General features: G+C 39.7%; 1 non-coding gene across 1 annotated transcript; it reads left to right on the forward strand.

Annotated features, from left to right (window-relative positions):
• Window positions 1-20537: 20537 nt before the first annotated feature.
• On the forward strand, window positions 20538-20645 carry LOC145557037 (small nucleolar RNA R71). The gene has a single exon (XR_014092118.1). It is a non-coding gene; the product is annotated as a small nucleolar RNA R71 (small nucleolar RNA).
• Window positions 20646-21007: the final 362 nt, after the last annotated feature.

The raw sequence follows: 21007 nt of genomic DNA on the forward strand, positions 1-21007 counted from the left end.
CAATATTATTAGAAAGAGGAGAATAATGCCAAATAACACAAGATTCTACCTAAACAATTCATTCTCATGCAATAGTCTAGGCAAATCAATGAAAGAGGTCTACACTAATAAGGATCATTCTCATGCATCCTGTTAGTTACAATCAAATCAAGAGAATAAAGAAGCATAATCCATAAAAACTCCACTTTATTAACTCATTCTCATGCAATCATTAAAATAGAGATGATCCTAATCTAGTTCAAATCACTTTCATGCATTTAAACTAGAAAACATCAAATAGAGTGCAACAATACTCCCAAGCTAATAAAAATCATGTCTTTCATCAATATACGACATAATTTCAATCCAACCATTATCATTCATCCAATTTCAAATAATATCTTCCACCCCCTTCCCCTAGCTAAAAGTTTAGCCTTGAGAAGGGATATTAAACATAATATCAAAACTAGAAATAAACTCAAGAAACTCAAAACAAAACATGATTAAAATCAATGAAATCAATAACAACTAAATAAGCTAATAAGATTGACATGAATAAGTAACAATAAAACAAATAAATAATACTAAAGGAAAGGAGAAGAGATTACTAAAGAAAGGATTAATGAAAGATGAAAACTTGGATTCTTGCTTGATTGATGGAAGATTAAAACTTGAAAAAAGTTGAATACAATAAAGGATGCTTAAATAACAATCTATTTTCTCTCTCTAGATTAGGCTAATGTTCTATGGAATTAGTACTCAGTTTTTTCTATTACAAAGAGTCCCGTCCATATATATGTGGCTCCCCCCCAAAAGAAAGAGACTTGGACAACAAGGCACAAATAAATCAGAAACCCAGCCGTGCGCGCCCGCACACGACATTTGCGCGCCCGCGCAGTAGGTTTGTGCGCCCTCTCAGTGTAGTGCCGCCCGCAACTTTGAGGGTACGGGAAAATCAAGTGCACCCGCACATAAGGCCTGTGCGCCCGCGCATCCGATTACGCGCCCACACAGAAGCCGCACATCAAGTCGCGCAAACTTTTTTGTTATTCTCTGTTTCTTCAGCCAGGCTGCGCGGGTTATGACAGGGCTGCGCGCCCGCACAACAGCCGCACAGCACCCCGCGCACAATAGTTAGCTTGGCTTCTTGATATCCTCTTTCTTTCGGCACATAATACCTAAAAAACAAAAGCATTGAAATAAAAATAAAAACAAAGCGAGAAGACTAAGAAAAGGAAAGATAAAGGAGAAAAGAAAAGAGGAAGCAAAACTAAGTAAAAGTGCTTAGAAAAAAGGCCAAACTAGTGCAAATGAGGCGAGAATCCTTAGAGAAAAAGGATAAACGAGTGGCATAAATGCCACTCATCAAAATCCCCCACACTTACCTCTTGCTTATCCTCCAGCAAGGAATATCGGAACAAAAAGACAAACATAACAAACATAGCATGACAAGGTTTTAGCAAAACCAATCAAGCCTCAAGGTAATGGAATGCTCAATTTGGACTCACATGCAAATAAATGCACCCAAGAATACTTATCTTTCTAAATTCAAAGAGGGAAAACACGTTCCAAGATGCTCAAGGTTGAAAAAGACAAACCTAAGCTAAGCGCAGAGAACTAATGATTTCATTCTCCGCCCTAGCCCCAACCAAGACGGTCCGCGTTCTCTCCACTAGCTTCAATTCATCCCCTAGCTAGTTCCTCATGGTTCCTTGAGGGATCCGAAAAAAGAAAATTTTATGTGGAATCATAGGGTCATCCCGACATCTCAACTATGCATACTCTCTCCATAGGGTTGAAATCTATCTCCCTCCACTGTTCTTTGACCACGCCCCTCTAGAATCCAAGGGTCTTAAGTAGGGTTGTAATGTCATGGCTAGGGGTTATGGTTGGGAAACAATTTGAAAATTTTGGTGGCAATTCCTAAGTGAAGCGTAAGAGTGGCCATCTCTCAAGAACATCCTAAGAATTGAACCTATTCTCAAACTTACAACCTTTCAAAACAAACCACACCACATTACTTCAATCTTTTTCATATTTTTTTTTTTTGCTTGGTTTTCATTAGTTTCAACTTTCTTGCCAAACCTTTTTTACTACTCTTTTCATGAATAATCTTTCAAAACCTTATTTGAACCAAATTACACAACTATTTTGCTCAAATTCACCATTATCAAACTCGAACCTCACAAGCCAATACTTCACTAACTACAAGGGTTGGTAGAACATAGGCCGATAGGTTTGTACTATGGATAAGTCAAGAAAGGGGAAATAAGGCTCAAATTTGTTAGCAAGAGGGTGAATGTAAAAATGAAAACCAAATTTGTAATAAAACACAAAGAAAACAAAGAAAAATCAGAAGAAATGCCCTCTTCCTCCTCTAGAGTTATATGGTCACGATCTTGGGAGCTGGACGCCAATACAAAGATTAAGACATGGATAGTTAAGGATTCTAAATGCTGCTGACAAGAATGATGAAGGCTAGAACAAATGACGCTCACATGGGATAAGAAATAAGCAAATACTAACTAGAGGGAATCCTATCCACTCTAGAGAGCAACTCCATCTTACCACTTTCCCGTGAACTAGGGGTTCAAATGTCCTCAAAAGTTCTAAACCGGGCTACCTTAGCTTACAATGCGTCTAAGTCAACCCAAAGCATTCTCAAACCGTGTAAAACCTCATCAACTAGGAAGATAAGCATTCAAAGACACATCGAGGCAAACTAATCCAAAAGAGTGAGCAAATTACACATCAAAAATCATTTCAAATTGTCATAATTATGCTTGTAAAAAAAAGGGGGAAAACAAAACAAAAGAAAGAGGAAGAAATAAAAAAGTTTCACATACGAGGCATATAATTCAATTAAATCCCAAACGTCATACAAGTGATCGTTCGATAACAACATTAACGATCCCAGGTTCCATAGAACCAAAAACAAACATCCTCGAATCATTCAACTTCTTCCTAAGATAAACCTAAGCTAAACACCCAAAGAAAAAGAAAATAAAAGAGGGGAAAGGTCTCTTTAAATGCCTCTTGAAATGAAGACAAGAAAAATTATGAAATCTCACCGAGGGAGGGCTCGATTTGGCCCTTAAATTGCTTTATCTCCATTTCCAAGCTTAAAAAGTGAGCCAAAATGAAAGAAACGACTGAGATGAAACAAAAATAAAATAAAAAAGTTAAAAATCAAAGAATGAAACTAAGAATTTAAACAAAATGAAGAAATAGAAATAAAATAAAATAAACTAAAAGAAATTTGGATTAAGGGAAGTTTGGACTATTGGGAGTTTGGATTTTTCTTCATGGGAGCACCATCACCTACACAATCACTTGAAAATGCATTAGCAAACACTTGTCAAAATCACCAGGGACATCATCATCACAATTAAGAAGATAAATCAACATCAAAACATGATAAAGCCAACCGAACCATGAGAGCTCTACCACCTACAATGAAATCCCCCCAACACTAGCATGATGACAAACCTTCCCCCACACTATAAAAAAAACATCCCTTTGACTCTTACACACACCCCCACACTAAAACAATGCACCGTCCGCGGTGCGCCAAATTAAAACATTGGGAGGGGGCAAAGGGGAGAAATAAAGAACAAGGGGGGGCTAGTGGCCACTAGGGCCGACTTCGTCATCATCTCCATCATCCTCAGTGTCGTAAGAGAAACCATCCGGAGGTGTGGGTCCCAACCACTGGAGTAACCCGAAAGCCAACCATAGTGACCTCGGAAGAGGTCTTGTTGCCATTAAGGCAACGGGTCGAAAGGGGCGGGAAGCTGAAGAGGGGAAGGGTGGGTAGGGTCGACATATGGATAGTTGGGGTCACCCCTAAAATCGCTCCTCCTGGGGGCACGATAATTGTACCCGGTTTCCGTCGGGTAGTCTACTTGGGAAACACCGTGGGAGGAGGGCCCTTGCCAATAGGGCCAAGTAGGTTGTGATCCCTGCCACCCAGGGACCGGGCCTTGTTGGGGTTGCTAATAGGGGTAATTTATAGGGGGGTGACCTCACCCCTATCCACGGCCGCACGATAAAGAGCTTGGGTTTGCATAAACATACCCTGTTGGTTTTCCATTAGGCTCTGCATGCCAAGTTGCATGCTCATCATTTGTTGTTCAAGGCTACTCATGCCTTGATGTTGTTGCTGTTACTGATGATGTTGTTGTGGTTGCTGTGATCGCGGTTAAAAGTAGGTCGTTGGGACTACTAACCCTAACCAAATTAGAAATTTATAATACCTAAACTTACACTAAACTAGTTAGTTTCAAGTAAAGGGTCGAACCCAAAAGGACTAAGTGTATTAATTTGTGCCAACTAGACTACTAGGAAAGGTCTTGGGATAGAGAGAGGTTAAACTAAACACGACTAAGAACAAACAAATAAAACTAGGGAAAATGGAATCCAATCACATCAATGTATTAAATAACATCATACAAATAGATGAAAATGACCTCAATTAGGAATATCAACATATTTAACTCACTCTCGCACAATTAAGCATGTTAATTATCCTACTGAACTAATTCACTCTCGTGCAACTAGCCTAGCAAAGGTATGGAAGAATTTAGGGCTCTCAACCAACTCACTCTCGCACAATTGATTGAAAGCACAATTAAGAGCATAGAATCGATTAGCTAGAAAGATAGTAATCAAAAAAACATCACCCATACACAATAATAAAGAAACAATTTCATACTAATCACAAAAAATCATTCAATTCATTAATATAACCTTCATCTAATTCCCTAGAACAAGACCTAAGGTAACATAATGAAGAAAGACATGGAAAAAAAGGTAAAATAAGAATAAAAATAAGATAAACAAACAAACTAATTAATCTACTCAAATCAACAAACAAAGAGCAAAAACTAAGAATTTAGCAAAGAAATAAAGATGAGAGAAAGTTAGAAAATGCCCATTGAATAGATGAGAAGAAGTTCCACAAAGTTGCTTCTTCAACCTCTCAAAAACTCCATGGAAATCCAAGCTTTCTCTCTCTACACTACTCCTAAACTAACCTTAAAAGAGAGAAAATAAAAGCTAAACTAATCTAACCTATCTAAAATAAAATGTTGATTGAAAATTCTTCGAGAATAACCCCAAAGAGGGTATTTATAATACAAGTTAAAATAATATAAAAGAAATTAAAAAGAAATAAAACTAAATACAACAATTAAAATAACTAAACTAAAAACCAAAAAAAAACTTAAAAGAGATAAAATAAAAATAAAAAGGAAAAAGAAAATAAAAAGGGGAAAAACAAAAGATAAACCCACGAAAAAAAACCAAAACAATTAGACTCCTTTTTTTGCTCTTTATTTCGTGGCTATTCCAATTTAAACACCATCACCACGCATCATCACCACCATCAACCATCAACAACAATCATCAACGGTAATCATCAAGCATCATCCTTCACCTTCAATCTCAACTGTTCGATCTCACTAATTTATCATGTGCGAGGCTCGTGAAGTGGTTCAGTCGAACCATAGGTTGGTGCGGCCGAACTACGGGGTTGGTTCGGTCGAACCATGGGTGTGTTCGACCACACCTCTTCAATTTACAAAACTCTGAAAGTTTCTGACTCGTACCTCGACCGAACTCTCAACGGTTTGCTCGAACTTGCTGATGCTTGTGCGAATTGATTGATTGGAGCTGCGGGAATTGGAGTTGAGGTGCTGTTGCGGATTGGTGGTGGATACAGAGGCTAAGGGTGGTTGTTGGCGATTTGTGAGCTGCGGGTTGCGTGGTGGTTGATTGGAGTTGCGGGTCAGTGATAAGAGGAGAGGGAAAGCAGGGGAGAATTGGTGGAGATTGCTGGCGGATTGGTGGTGTTGGTGTTTGTTGATACGGGTTTTGGTGGACGGTGGTTTGGGTGGCTGCTCTGGAGGCTGTTTTGTGTGTGGAAGTAGGCAGCAGTGGTGGAGCTGTGGAGCTTAGTTGTGGCTGTGATAGGTAGGCGCTGGTGGTGGTGCGGCTGTTGGTTGCGGTTTATAGGAGTAGGGGAATGGTGTTTAAAAGGCTTGGGAAATTTGCTCTGACCTTGAACTCGAACTCGAACCTACACATAAACAAACCCGAGGATGTTACCACGAGATAAAATAAAATAAGTTGAAAATAAAATCAAAAGAAATTAAATAAAATAAAGAAAACAAACATGAAAATAAAATAAAATAAGAAAATGAGAGAAACTAGGAACTTATTAAATAACAAGAACTAAAAACTTAAAATATAAACAAGAACTAAATAATAAGCTAAAAACTATTAAAAACTACTAAAATACTCAAAATAAAGATAAAGGACGCAAACAAGCAAATAAAAGAAATAAAGGATAAAAAGGGTTAAATTATTGGAAAAATAAGCCGGAAAACGACTCAATAAACACCCTAAAAGTGACATAAAAGTCACTTATCAAACTCCCCCAATCTAACCTTTTACTCGTCCTCGATCAAATTAACATGAAACAAGAGAGAAGGAGAGTGATTTATTCAAGAAAATCTAAGACACTAAAGGAGACAAGAATGTACACTAACTCACTTTCGTAGGAATCACGGTCAATTTTAGCAACTAAGACAAGCCCTTTAAACCCCTAGATCGCCCTAGAGGACGAGTGTGCTCTCGTGAGGGTGTCCTAAGAGTTTAACCCACAACTATAAAAAAAACCAAGGCAAGGCAATAAAAAGAAAAGAAAAAGACACATAAAAGGAGAAAGAAAACACAAAGTTCATATTTGGACAAGAGATAGGAACAAGCACCAATGAATGCAAACCTTTCTAAATAGACAAATGTATGCACGTTCCAAGATGTCAATGGTTGATTGAAACATAACATATGCTAAGCGTAGAGAACTAATGGGGATACAATCAACCCTAGCCCCAACCAATCGGGCCGCATTCTCTCCACTATGTTCAAATCAACCCTTAAGCTAGTTTCTCATGGTTCCACGAAAGAACCGGAAAAAGAAAAAGAAATGAAAATAAAATCAAATGAAATTAAATAAAATAAAGAAAACAAACATGAAAATAAAATAAAATAAGAAAATGAGAGAAACTACGAACTTATTAAATAACAAGAACTAAAAACTTAAAGTATAAACATAGAAAATAAGATAATTTAAATAAATTAAGAAAATAAGCTAAAAACTGTTAAAAACTACTAAAATACTCAAAATAAAGATAAACGACGCAAATAAGCAAATAAAAGAAATAAAGGATAAAAAGGGTTAAATTATTGGAAAAATAAGCCGGAAAACGACTCAATAAACACCGTAAAAGTGACATAAAAGTCACTTATCATGCTGTTGTTGTTGCTGCTATTGTTGTTGTTGTTGTTGTTATTGTAGTAGTTGTTGTTGCTGTTGTTGGTCGATTTCCATATTCCTTGCGCCACCCAGAGCAGTGGGTTGCACACTATTCTGTCACAGAATTTTCTATACATTCCTTGCGTTCTGCTCCAAGGATGTACGGCTAAGGTAAGGCAAGCTACAATGGTTCTCGCGGTCAATCATCTAGGCATGAAAATTGTTGGCATCTGAAGTTCCTTGGAGGAACCCCGACCTTCTCATTTGTTGTATGTCGATGAATAGATCTTTGTCGGCCCCAATTTGAGTGCACGAGGGGAAAAAGCGTTCATAGTTAAGCTTCTAGGCAATCCTTGTAATCATCCCACCGAGGGCAATTTCTCTCGTCTTGTGACCCGACTTGATTGCCTCGCAGCACCCGACGAACCAGTACCCTACATTAAGCCGCCCTTTCAATTCCTCCCTAGTGGCAACCCACAAAGTAAATAGCTCTTCATGCGAGAGCTTACTCAAGTCCTGCTTGCTAAACACTGTAAACCCTAGAATGCGGTGTAGAATATGGAGCACAGGGTGGATAATATGGTTGGCCACCGAATACCTAGTGTTGAACTCTTCAAAATCGGTAATCGTTTGCCACTATCTAATGTATCGTACTCAGGGAATAGGCTCAATGAAGGGCCAAGGAGGTCCGCCTCGGGGTTCAAATCCAACAATACATTCAGATCACTAAGAGTCATAGTGTGCTGGTTGTTGAACAGTTGGAAGGAAATTTGGAAGTCATTCCCATAAGGCTGCTTTTCAAAAGAGGCCAAGAATTCGAAGGTGGGCTCCTTATATGTTCGGAAGTGATGCTTAATGAACTCACTCATCCCTAAGTTGTCAATGAGCGACCTTATATCATCGTCAATCCCAAAAGCTCTCATGGAGCGTTGATCACAGTGTCTGGAGGGATTTAAATTTCGTCCGTGAAGGTCGTTGAAGAACGTAGCATTGACCTTGTTCAAGAATCTCAATCTAGGGGGAACATTTGGTCCTTGAGCTTGAGTTTGTTGAGTACTTAGTTCCTCAACCTTTAACCTGGGCTCCTTTATGCTCTTCCTTTTGCTCATTATGTTCAAGCAATACAAACAACCCAACCAAAAGGAGAACTCCCTTCGAACTCAACCAATAATTGGAAAACAACAACAACAACCCAAGTCTTAACAATCTGCAAAAGGGTTAGTACTAACAACTAACTACACAAATATAGCGCCCAACATAACAAGAATCAACAACAAAGCAGTCAATCAAAATACATTGTGATAGTAAGCAATTCTCATGAAAGTAGTTGCATTATCATCAATACAAACACCAAATTTCTCAACTTAATTTCATGAAAATGGCTTCCAAAACAATAATATTAACAACAATGTCCCCAAAATAGCTAAATTACACACTAATAACCAACAAATCCTTAACAAATAAAATTAAAATCACAAGAAATTCATTCAAGCTAATTCATGCTTAATAACTAAAAATTTTGCATAAACAAGTGAAATTAAGTAATAAAATAGCAAAATTTAGAGTTATACCACTTTGTAAAATCTTGAACACCACTAAGAACCTCCAAGAACACCACCTTCAATTAAGCTTGCAAACCATGAAAATGGAGGATTGTTGGGTATTTTGGAGAGAGAAAGTGGGTTAATTTGTGCGTAGAGTAAAAATTTTAGATGGATTTGAAGGAAAATCAATGGAATTTGTGAGAAATGGGATAAATTTGAAGGTTAGGGTTTGAGTTTGTGAGGAGAGAGAAGAGAGCAAGAAATATGGGTTTCGAAATTATGAGGACGAAATGGGGAAGAAAGGGTTAAAACCCGATTTTCCCAGCTATGCGTGCCCGCACAGGCATGCTGCGCGCCCGCACAGAAGTCGCGCACTAGGTCACGCAGACTCTCTGTCTCGAATCTCCAATTTTGAATAAATTTATGCGGGTTCTGACAGTGAACGCGCGCCCGCACACCTACCCTGCGCTTACGGAGTAGGTCGCGCAAACCTTCTGCCTCGAACTCCAATTTGTGAATAAATCTGTGCGGGTTCTGACCGTGCCTGCGCGCCCGCACAAATGTCGCGCACAAGGTCGCACAGAGTAAAATTAGATTTATCCTCACATCTTCGAAATAGAAAATCCTTGTTCCTTCATCATGCAAACACCTATCAACCAAAAAGGGGGAAATTCAAATTCAAATTCAAATTCATTTCAAAAAAAAGAAAGTGAAATCGGAATATTTAAAAAAAATATATAGAAAGGAGTTAGAAAATCGGGTTGCCTCCCGAGAAGCGCTTCTTTATGAGGTCACTAGCTTGACAATGAGCAAAATTCTTCAAGTGGGAGGCTTGGGATCCAAAGGATCAAGCATTATACATTCGATGATACCAACTTCTTCCTTGCAAAAGTAATGCTTTAAACGATGACCATTAACCATAAACTTGTTACCATCCGCATCTAACTCAAAGGAGCCATAAGGAGTAGTCGTTGATATCACAAACGGACCCGACCACTTTGATTTGAGTTTACCTGGAAACAAACGAAGCCTTGAGTTGAAAAGCAAAACCTTGTCTCCAACCTTAAAGTTCTTGTTTCGAATATGCTGGTCATGCCACTTTTTGGTCTTCTCCTTGTATAACCTTGAGCTCTCATAAGCATCATCTCTAATTTCTTCAAGTTCATTAAGCTTAAGCAATCTCTTCTCACCGGCCAACGATAAATACATATTGAGCTCTTTGATGGGCACCAAGCCTTGTATTCTAACTCAACCGGAAAGTGACAAGCTTTTCCATAGACCAACCTATAGAAGGTCGTGCCGATTGGAGTCTTGTACGCCATCCTAAGAGCCCATAGTGTGTCATCAAGTTTGAGAGACCAATCTTTTCTTTGATTTGTTCGCCATCCTTTCAAGAAGATTTTTGATTTCACGATTCGAGACTTCCACTTGTCCTTGAGTTTGAGGGTGGTAAGGTAATCCAACCTTGTGATGAACGCCATACCAATGGAGAAGAGCTTCAAATTGCTTTTTGGCAAAATGTGAGCCTCCATCACAAATTATTAGCACCCTCGAAACTCCACACCTAGGAAAAATAATCTTTTTTAGAAGCTTAAGCACAACCTTTTGATCATTGGTAGGTGAGGGTATGGCTTCAATCCATTTCGTTACATAATCGACTGTTACCATGATATATAGATTCCTACAAGAAGAAACGAAAGGCCCCATAAAATCCACCCCCCAAACATCGAAGGGTTCAACTTCTAAAACACTTTGTTGGGGCATTTCGTCCCTCTTGGTAATGCCTCCGCTCCTTTGACATCTATCACATTGCGCAACGAATTGGTGGGCGTCTCTATGCATTGTCGGCAACCACAATAATGATTGAGAGATTTTTGCCATTGTTTAGTCAACACCACCATGTCCTCCACATGGTAGTGAGTGGCAATGCTCAAGAACACCTTGAATTTCATGATCTGGAATACACTTCTGATAAAGGCCATCTCCACATTGCTTGAATAGGTATGGGTCATTCCAAAAGTACCTTCTCACTTCCTTGAAAAACTTCTTCTTTTGTTGAGAAGAGTACTCCGGGGGAACGACTCCACACGCAAGATAGTTGGCTATATCCGCGTACCAAGGGGTAGAAGTTAACACCAAAGCCATGAGAGCCTCGAATCCTATCTCATCATTAATCGGTACATCCTCCTTGTTCTCAAATGGTAGCCTAGACAAATGATCCGCTACATAGTTCTCCGCTTCTTTTTTGTCCCTTATTTCCATGTGAAAGTCTTGGAGAGAGAGAACCCAACGGATCAAGCGAGGCTTTGCTTCTTTCTTGGTCATGAGATACCGCACCGGGATGTGATCCGTGTACACAATAACTTTAGAGCATATAAGATAGGACCAAAACTTATCGAATGCAAACACTACCGCTAACATCTCTTTCTCCGTTGTTGTGTAATTCTTTTGAGCCTCATCTAGAGTCCTACTTGCATAGTAGATGACACATGATTTTCCTTGTTTCATTTGACTAAGAATGGCACCTACTGCAAAGTCACTAGCATCGCACATTAGCTCAAAAGGCAAGCTCCTATCCGAAGCTTGCACAACGGGAGAAGAAATGAGAGCTTCCTTGAGCTTACGAAACGCCTCAAGGCAAGCCTCATTGAAGTTAAAAACAACCTCTTTTTTAAGTAATTCGGTCAAAGGTTTGGCGATTGAAGAAAAATCTTTGATAAACCTCCGTTAAAAACCGGCATGCCCAAGAAAAGCCCGTACCCCCGTGATGGAAGTAGGAGGGGGCAACTTTTCAATCACCGAAACCTTGGCTGGGTCAACCTTAATGCCATTTTTTTAAACCTTATGGCCAAGGACAATGCCCTCCTCGACCATAAAATGGCACTTTTCCCAATTTAAAACCAAACTCGTGTCTTAACACCTTTTCAAAACTTTTTCAAGGTTAAAAGACAAGTGTCAAAAGACGAGCCACTAACACTAATATCATCCATGAAAACTTCAATTTCTTTTTCAAGCATCTTAGAGAAAATGGAAGTCATACATCTTTGAAAAGTAGAGGGAGCATTACATAATCCGAATGGAATTCTTCGGTATGCAAATGTCCCATATGGACATGTAAAAGTAGTTTTCTCTTGATCACTTGGATGGATAGGGATTTAGAAAAATCCAGAATACCCATCCAATAAACAAAAGAAAGCATGTTTTTTTTTATTTTTTTTTTTTAGAAAATATGAGAAATTTTATTACCAAAAGGAAAAGTTACAACTTACAAAAGCTAAGTTATAACAAACACCAAACTCCACAAGACTTGTAAAAACATGCCAACCAACCACTAAACAGTTCAAGCTCAATCTCCTGCCACCTTCTAGGAAGGGTTTAGGAGAAAGAGACAAGAACAACCTGAGCTCAAGTTTCCAGCCACCTTTTAGGAAGGATTCTGGAAACTAAGCCCAGGAACACAGAACAAACACAGAGCAGGACAGAACTGCAGGCAAAAAAAAAAAACACCACTCATGCAAAAGAAAACCACCACCTAGACTCAGCTGAAAAAGCAGCAGGACTAGACAAAAGGAGGTATAACATCAGTTCAGAGAAAAACAGCCAAGCTAAGCACCATAACAAAGTGCTGACCTAAAACCAGCATAACCAGCAAACTAGACAAGCAACTGCACCAAAAATCAGCAACAGCAGAACAGCAGCAAGAAACAGCAACAGAAACCAGCAACAATAGCAGAATTCAGCAACAGCAAAGCTAGTTTGCAGCAACTACATCAAAGACCAGCAGAATAGTAACCAGCAACAGCAGTAGATGCCAGCCACAACAGCAGATTTCAGCAACAGCAACACAAACAGCAACAGGTTCAGCAACAGAACCAGAACTAGCTGACTTGTTACCCTGAACAGCAACAGAACAACAACAGCACAGCAGACCAGCAGTCAGCAACAGCAACAGAAACCAGCAACAGCAGCTGGTTTCAGCAACTGCAACACAAACAACAACAGGTTCAGCAACAGAACCAGAACCAGCTGATTTGCTGGCCTGAACAGCAATAGCACAGCAGAACAACAGTCATCAACAGCAACTGAAACCAGCAAAAGCAGCTGATTTCAGCAACATCAACAGACAACAGTAACAACAGCAGAAACCAGCAGCAGTACAGAAACCAGTAATAGAAACAAAAAACAGCAACAACAATAAAAACCAACAACAGCCTTCAGAAATTAAAAACCAGAATTCAGAAACCAACAACAAAGCATTTAAAAATCAGAACTCAGAAACAAAGATCAGCTACAGCAGCAGACAGAACAGCAGAAGCAGCTCTCTGATAAACCAACTAAGCAATCAAGTATTTGCTTCCCGCTGGGATTCTACAGGCTGAATGGAAGATAATATCCCTAACTAGGACATAAACAGGCTTGCAACAACCAGTGAACAAAACTGCATTCCTCTGAATCCAAATACCATAAACTGTTTCAGTGAAGGCAACATGGATCACTTTGTTTTTCAATCTGCAACTTCTGCAGATTTTCTTCAACCATTCAATTTCATCACCAAACTGCTGAACAGGCTTGGAAACATGTAAGATACTCAACATCTTGTTCCAAACTTGTCTAGAATACTCACAATCAAAGAATAAGTGCTGAACACTTTCATTGCTATTCAAGCACAAGAAACACCTTGGATCACAAGAAATGTGCCATTAGCAACCTATTATTAGTGACAAGCCTATCCCACAAAGCTAGCCACAAGATTAATACACTTTTAAGGGTTGCTAAGTTATGACAAATGCCCTCTTCCAAGGAACCTTAGGAACTTGAGGCCTAATAGCAGCATAAAGCTTCTTGATTTTCATCTTGTTGCCCTGTATGAAACCATCCCATCCCCCTTGATCATTCACAATATCTCTACAACTAAGAATCTTCTTCAAAAACCAAGAGCATTTGGTAGGGGTAATAGTGGTCCAACAATCTTTATGCTTGAAATAATAGATATAAACCCACTTCACCCAAAGATTATCAGCCTTGTAAGCAATAACCCAAAGTAACTTAGTGACAGCTGCTTTATTCCACTCAGGAAGACAAAGCAAGTTCCAGCCACCACGGACTTTAGGAAGACAGAAATAATTCTAAGCAACCAAAGATTTCTTAGCAGGGGCAGAGGATCCGGTCCAAAGAAAGCACCTGAATCTAGCCTCAATCTCTTTTTGAATTTTCTTTGGCAAGATAAAAATTTAAGCCTAATATGTCTGAATACCAAACAACTCACTCTTTACCAACTGAAGCCTCCCAGCATAGGACAAGTGTTTAGCCATCCACCCTTGGATTCTAACAGTCACCTTCTCCACCAAAGGCCTACACTGAGCAATAGTAAGCTTCTTGGAAGAGAGAGGGACCCCAAGATACCTAAAAGGAATAATACCTTGAGAAACACCAAGAAGCTCTCTCAACTTTGTCTGGACATCAACAGAAACTCCTCCAAAATAAAATTCACTTTTATCAAGATTAGCAGAAAGCCCGAAAGCACCCGAGAATTTGAAGAAGGCTTGGAAGAGAAGCTTAACAGAGACACTATCAGCTCTAGAAAACATCAATAGATCATCAGCAAACATCATGTGAGTTCAGTTTAACTTTTCACATCTAGGATGAAAGTTAAAATCAGGAGTTAACCTAAGCTCATCAAGGCACCTGGAAAGGTATTCCATACCAATAGAAAAAAGAAAGGGAGACATAGGGTCACCTTGTCTTAAAACTTTCTTAGCTTCAAAAGGAGGGGCAGGAAAACCATTAAAAAAATAGAATAAGAGACAGAAGTAAGACAAGTCCAGATCTAGCTAACAAATCTCTAAGGAAAACCAAGCTTCTGCATAACAGTAATAAAAAATCCCCACTCAACTGAATCATAGGCTTTCTTCAAATCCACCTTAACCATGCATATAGGTGAGATAAATTTATGATCATAGCCTTTGATCAATTCAGTTGCAAGAAGGATATTGTCACCAATGTGCTTGCCTGGAAAAAAACCTGCTTAGGCATCATCAATGACCTCACCAATGACAGCAGCAAGTCTAGCAGTTATGACCTTAGAAATGCGCTTATAAACCACAATGCAACAAGCTATAGGTCTAAAATCCTTAACATGGGAAGCATTAGGGATTTTAGGAACAAGGGTGATAGTTGTGCAATTCCATTGCTTAGGCAAGGTCCCTTTAGTAAAGAAATCAATAACACTAGCATAAATATCATCTTTCACAATATCCCAAGCTCTTTTAAAGAAAAAGGAGTTAAAGCCATCAATACCAGGAGCTTTAGTGTTATCAATTCCCTTAAGGGCAACATCAATTTCAGCATGAGAAACAGGCTGAATGAGATAACTCTGAGTAACAGAGCTAAGCTGTTTACCCCCCCCCCCCTCATAGTAACAAGGTCAACAACAGGAAGCCAAGGAGCCTGAGTCCCTAAAATAGACTTATAGAAGGAGATAACTTCATGAGAAATAGCATCCGGATCCTTAAGCAAAACCTTGTTAGAGTCAAAGATGGAGTCAATTATATTCCTTGCTTGTCTATTCTTCATCACTTAGAAAAAATAATGAGAATTGCCATCTCCAAGCTTAATCCAGTCGATCCTAGATTTTTGTTTGAAGATGCTTTCCTGAATATCATTCCAGTGTTTGACAACCTTAATAGCATCATATTCTTTAGCATATAAATTTAAATCATTAGGATTCTGAGCCATTAAGTTCTGAATTCCAACAAGCTCAACATTAGCTTGATCAATCTTCTCCTCAATGTTGCCAAACTGCTTGCTATTAAGAGACTTGATACTAGATTTCACATAATTAAGCTTCTACCAAACAGAACTACCAGAACCCTAAGCCTGAGAAACAGTATCAAGCAAACCAGGATGATCAGCAATACAGTTTAGAAACCTGAAAGGTCTACTTCTCCTAGCAAGGGCAGAACAAATATCCAACAGAACTGGACTGTGATCAGATAAAGAAGGGGGGAGATAGACAGTCACAACATGCCCATGAGAGGCCAGCCAAGATTGGTTACCAAAGACTCTATCAATCCTAGAAAGAGTTCTAGGACGAGTGTGAGCCTTATTTGACCAAGAGCAGAAGGCACCTTTACTCTTGACCTCAGTGAGGTCCAAATCATCAACCAAACTCTTGAAATCTCTAGTCTCATAATCAGTAACATCAGTACCATGAAGCCTATCTGAAGTATGAAGAACAATGTTAAAGTCACCAGCACACAGCCAAGGAGAATGCTGAATAGAGATGTTCTTGATTCCTTCCCACATAGGAAGCCTATCATGAATATAGTGAAGCCCATAGACAATAGTGAGATGAATTTGAGTAGAAAGATCCTTAGAAGAGAACTACAATGAATAAACTGTTCATGAATCTTCAAGATATTAACAGTTACTCTATCTGCATTCCAACCAAGCCAAATCCTCCCTTTGGGAGAATGATCATAATTGCACATCCAAAGCTAAGAAGAGCCAAACTTCTTCTAATAAGTGAGAAAATTTTTTGATTTGATTTTTGTTTCAAGAAGACCAATAACATCAACTGAATGTGAATGAAGAACCCTCCTTACAAAGACAACCTTGCTAGGGTCATTCAGGCCCCTGACATTCCATATAGAGTAAATCATGACACCAAAGGGGGATTAACCTCACCCCTGCTTGGATTTATCGTGAAACCACCTGCACCATCCATTTCATCTACAAATAGAGCAACAAAAGCATTAGAGGTAGAAGTAGGCTGATTAACCCTAGTTTTCTGGCTTTTTGTCTTCTTTCCCACTATTCTCCACCCCTCATCTGAGTTTTGAGAAGTATGAACCTGTGGGGTGATAACAGATTGCCCATGAACAGAAGCATCAACATCAACAACAGGAGGAGCTTGACTAGGCTTAGCAACCCAGACTTGCTGCACTTTAGGAGCTGCATTTACTGGCTGCTTAGGAGCTGCAGCCACCGAATGCTTAAGAGCTGATGGCACTTTAACAGAAAAATCATGGCCCACTTTATTACACTAAGAGCAAAAGGGTGGAGTCCATTCATAAACTACCTTGAGTTCCAGAATTTCCTTCGAGGGGCTTTCCACAAACACAGACTTAGGCAATGGCTTGGTAACATCAATTTCTATTAGAACTCTAGCAAAAGAAACTCTTAGTTGTCTTGTAGTACATTGATCAGAGCAAATTGGTACACCAAGCAAACCACCAATACTACTAAGAGTTTCAGGACCCCAGCAATTTAAAGGTAAGTTTGGGAACTTAACCCACAAAGGAATAGTTCTCAAAATCTCCGCACCAAAATTAAATTTAGGACTCCAAGGTTTAATGATTGCTGGTTTTCCCATGAACATTTGCAGACCAGAACAAAGTACAGTATCCTTATCACTAACTGAACAACAATTAATGATAAAATACCCATCATCATGCCAAAAAATTTCTGGTTTTTGCACATCACACCATTATTGAACTATGAAACGATGAAGAGTAGCAATAGTAGGGTAATGACCAACAACATAAAAAACTAAAGCATTAGACCATTTCCTATTACCTTCCACGAGTTTAGATTCCTTAAGCTGAGCAATCTGCTTCCCATTTTGAACAACCGGTGCAATGAAGAATAGAGGAGCTCCCTTAGCAGCTAACTTCCCAGAAAAAGAGCTTCGATCTTCACCATCCTTATGTGCGTTCTGTTCAGGGGGAGGTACAGTGTGAGAATCAGTGGTAGCTAGTTAAGATCGATGAGCAGCCGCTTCAGCATCCAATGGAACAATACAATTCAAAACCCTAGGTACTGTTTTATTGAAATTCAAAGATGTTGGTCTAGCAATGGCTTCAGCAAATAGGGCAATGGTTTCAACATCACTCCGGGGAATAGAACCACAGGCCGGATTGACCAACGCCGGCGCCGGAGTGAGAAGCTCGTCCACCTCCTGAATCAGGCTTGGAACTAAAGTTGTGCCTGAGTTCCGCAAATTCTGTAAAATTTCATAAGTAGAACTTCTAAGCTGTACTAATTGGGGTGTAGAGTTATTCTTCTTCTTCTTCTTTGCCATCAAAGCTCAAGATTGATGAATAAACCAATCAAAATTGATTAACCATGGAGAAGAGGAAGAAGAGAGAAAGTCAACGAAAGTCAACCCCTTCCTCGTGTTTTGAATGTGTTTGACTTTCATTTAAAGAAAGCATGGTTAGAAAGCCTTTCAAGCATTTGGTCCATGAAAGGGAGAGGAAAATGATCTTTCTTGGTGTTTTTGTTCAATCTCCTATAATCAATGCACATTCTCCACCTGGTCACCGTCCGGGTGGAGATTTTCTCTCCCTTTTCATCCTTGATTATTGTCATTCAACCCTTCTTTGGAACCACATGAACCGGGATAACCCATTTGCTATCGGAGATAGCATAGATGATGCCCGCCTCACCTAGTTTTCAAATTTCTTTCTTCACAACCTCTTGAAGGTTGGGGTTCAACCTTCTTTGAGGTTCAATGGAGGTGGAATGATCATCTTCAAGATGAATACGATGCATGCATAAAGAAGGGCTAATACCTTTGATATCATCAATGCTATACCCTATCACATCCCTATATTTTCTTAAAACATAAAGAAGTTTTTCCAAATTAAGACCATCTAGGGTATCATTGAAAATAATAGGGTATTTTCCCTCCTTATCAAGAAAAGCATATTTCAAAGAAGGGGGAAGGGGCTTGAGTTCTACCTTGAGAGGAGGCTTAGAACTCTCCTCCAATTTCTCATCCTTGGACTCAAGCTCGATCTCAACTTGTTATTCAACTTCCTCCTTTGAGGATTCCTCCATTCCCATGACAAATTCTTTAGCCTCTTGAGAGTGGAACTCTTCTTTGCATGTAAGGGCTTCTATCATTGGATCTTGAGGCGTCATCACGACTCTCCCAAAGCGATCTAGCTCTTCATTCACAACATCAACTCTATAGCATTTTTCAACCATGGGGGTCTTAAGCAACTTAGGAAATTCAAAGACAATCTTTTCATCGGCCACTTCACATGTGATGGTGTTGTTCTTGCAATTGATGACCACCCCCAAAGTTTTAAGAGCTTCACGTCCCAAAATCAAAGGAGTGTTAACATCTTCATCCATATCCATCACTACAAAGTCAAAAGGCACGTAGATGTGTCCCACTTGAATTGGAACATCCTCAAGCTCTCCACAAGGTAATTTCACCAATCGATCGGCCAATTGAATTGTTTTCCTTGTAGGGATCATCTCTATATTGAGTTTTTGAGCAATGGATAGAGGGATTAAACTAACACTTGCTCTAAGATCGGCTAAGGCGCCCTTAGCTTCCACGTTCCCAATTTTCACCGGCAAAGTGAACTTCCCGGGTCTTTTTCCTTCTTGGTTATCTTATGTTGGACAAGAGCACTCACTTGATGTGGAAGGATAATAAGATCATCATTGAGCTTCCTCTTGTTGGTGAGAATATCTTTGAGGAACTTGGAGTAAGATGGAATTTGTGTCACAACTTCAAGAAAATGGAGGTTGATATGCAAATTCTTCATGACACTAAGAAATTTTGTGAAACTTGTCATTCAACTTCCTCTCCGCAAGCTGACCAGGAAAAGGAACCGGTCCATCAAGATTCCTAGCCTCACTAGGAATTGAAGTTGTCTTCTCATTCCCAAGCTTCTTCTTCTCCGAACCTTCTTCTATCTCATCACCCTTTTCTTTCTCACCTCCTTTGTTTTCATTCACACTCTCCTCTCCTCCCTTCTTTTCCTCACTATCCCCTTAATTTGGCCCTTCATAGGAAGTTCCCGACCTAAATGTGATCGCCTTGCATGTATCGGGTTTTGGATTGTGAGATGGGTTAGGTTGTGGTTGTCCGGGTAGAGTGGATGGTGAATTGAAAGGAGTTCTCTCGTCCAATTTAGCTAGTTGTGAATCAACCATCTTGTTGTGAACTCTTATCTCTTGCATTTGTTGCCCAAAAGGGATTGCATTTGCGCATGCATGGCTTGAAGGAGTTGAGTTTGAGTTAGATCCTCTTGAGGTGCTTGTTCTTGATGATTTCTTTGAGGTGCTTGGGTTTGATTGTTGCATTGGTTGTTCCTTGGATAGCTTCCTCTTGGGTTTTGGGGTTGATATTGAGGTGGATTTATATATTGAGGGTTGGATTTATAGGAAGGTTGAGCTTGTTGGTTCCATTGTTGAGGTTAAGGTACAAACCCGGGTTGTGGTTGTCTCCAAGCTACTCCACCGCCGCTTCCTATAAATCCCTCTTGCCTTGTGTTGTATGCCGCTATATGTTCGGGGCTTAAACCTCCTCAATAGGATGTATCATGGTTCATTCCTCCACAATTTTGACAAGAGAAAGAGTTAACTTGAGAAGATCTTGCTCCACCAATTGAACTTTCTTTCACACTCATGTTCAACTTGGAAAGCCCTTTTGTTAGTTGATCAATTTGATGTTGTGATTGATCAAATTTCTCCAATTCATAAATACCACCACTCTTTGGATCGTTTCTTCTTCGGCCCCCCCCCCAAGAGTAATTCTTTGCTACCTCTTCTATTGTGGCTTCAACTTGATTTTGAGGGATCTTGATTAATTGACCACCCGCCCCCGCATCCAAATTGGCTCTTGACATGGGCTCCAATCTGTCGTATAAAAACCGCATGAGCAACCCTTGATTGTACTCATGGTGGGGACATTCTTGTACCAACTATTTCAATCTCTCCCATGCTTCACCAAGACTTTCATCGGCATCTTGCTCAAATGATGCAACTTTCCTTCTCATTTCGGCTGTCTTTTCCTCGGAGATAAAGCGCTTCAAGAACGCCTTTACCACCTCCCTCCATTTTGTGAGAGTGTTAGGCTTTACTTGCTTTAGCCATTTCTTTGCTCGTCCCGTGAGAGATTACCGGAAAAGGTGCATACGAATGTAGTCTTGACTCACTTCATTGGTTCGCATCATTACGCACAATTCAAGGAATCGGTCCAAATGTTCAATAGGTTCCTCACTTGCACTTCCGGAAAATTGCCCCGATTGGACTATTCGAGTATATTGTGGATGGATTGAGAAGTTGGTCTCCGTGACGGGTAGCAAAATCCCTCCCGTGAGCTCATAATCCTCCGGATTTCCAAAGTCACGAAACAAAACAT

The sequence above is a fragment of the Chenopodium album genome, chromosome 8, assembly GCF_948465745.1.
Source record: "Chenopodium album chromosome 8, dcCheAlbu1.1, whole genome shotgun sequence".
NCBI lineage: Eukaryota > Viridiplantae > Streptophyta > Magnoliopsida > Caryophyllales > Amaranthaceae > Chenopodium > Chenopodium album.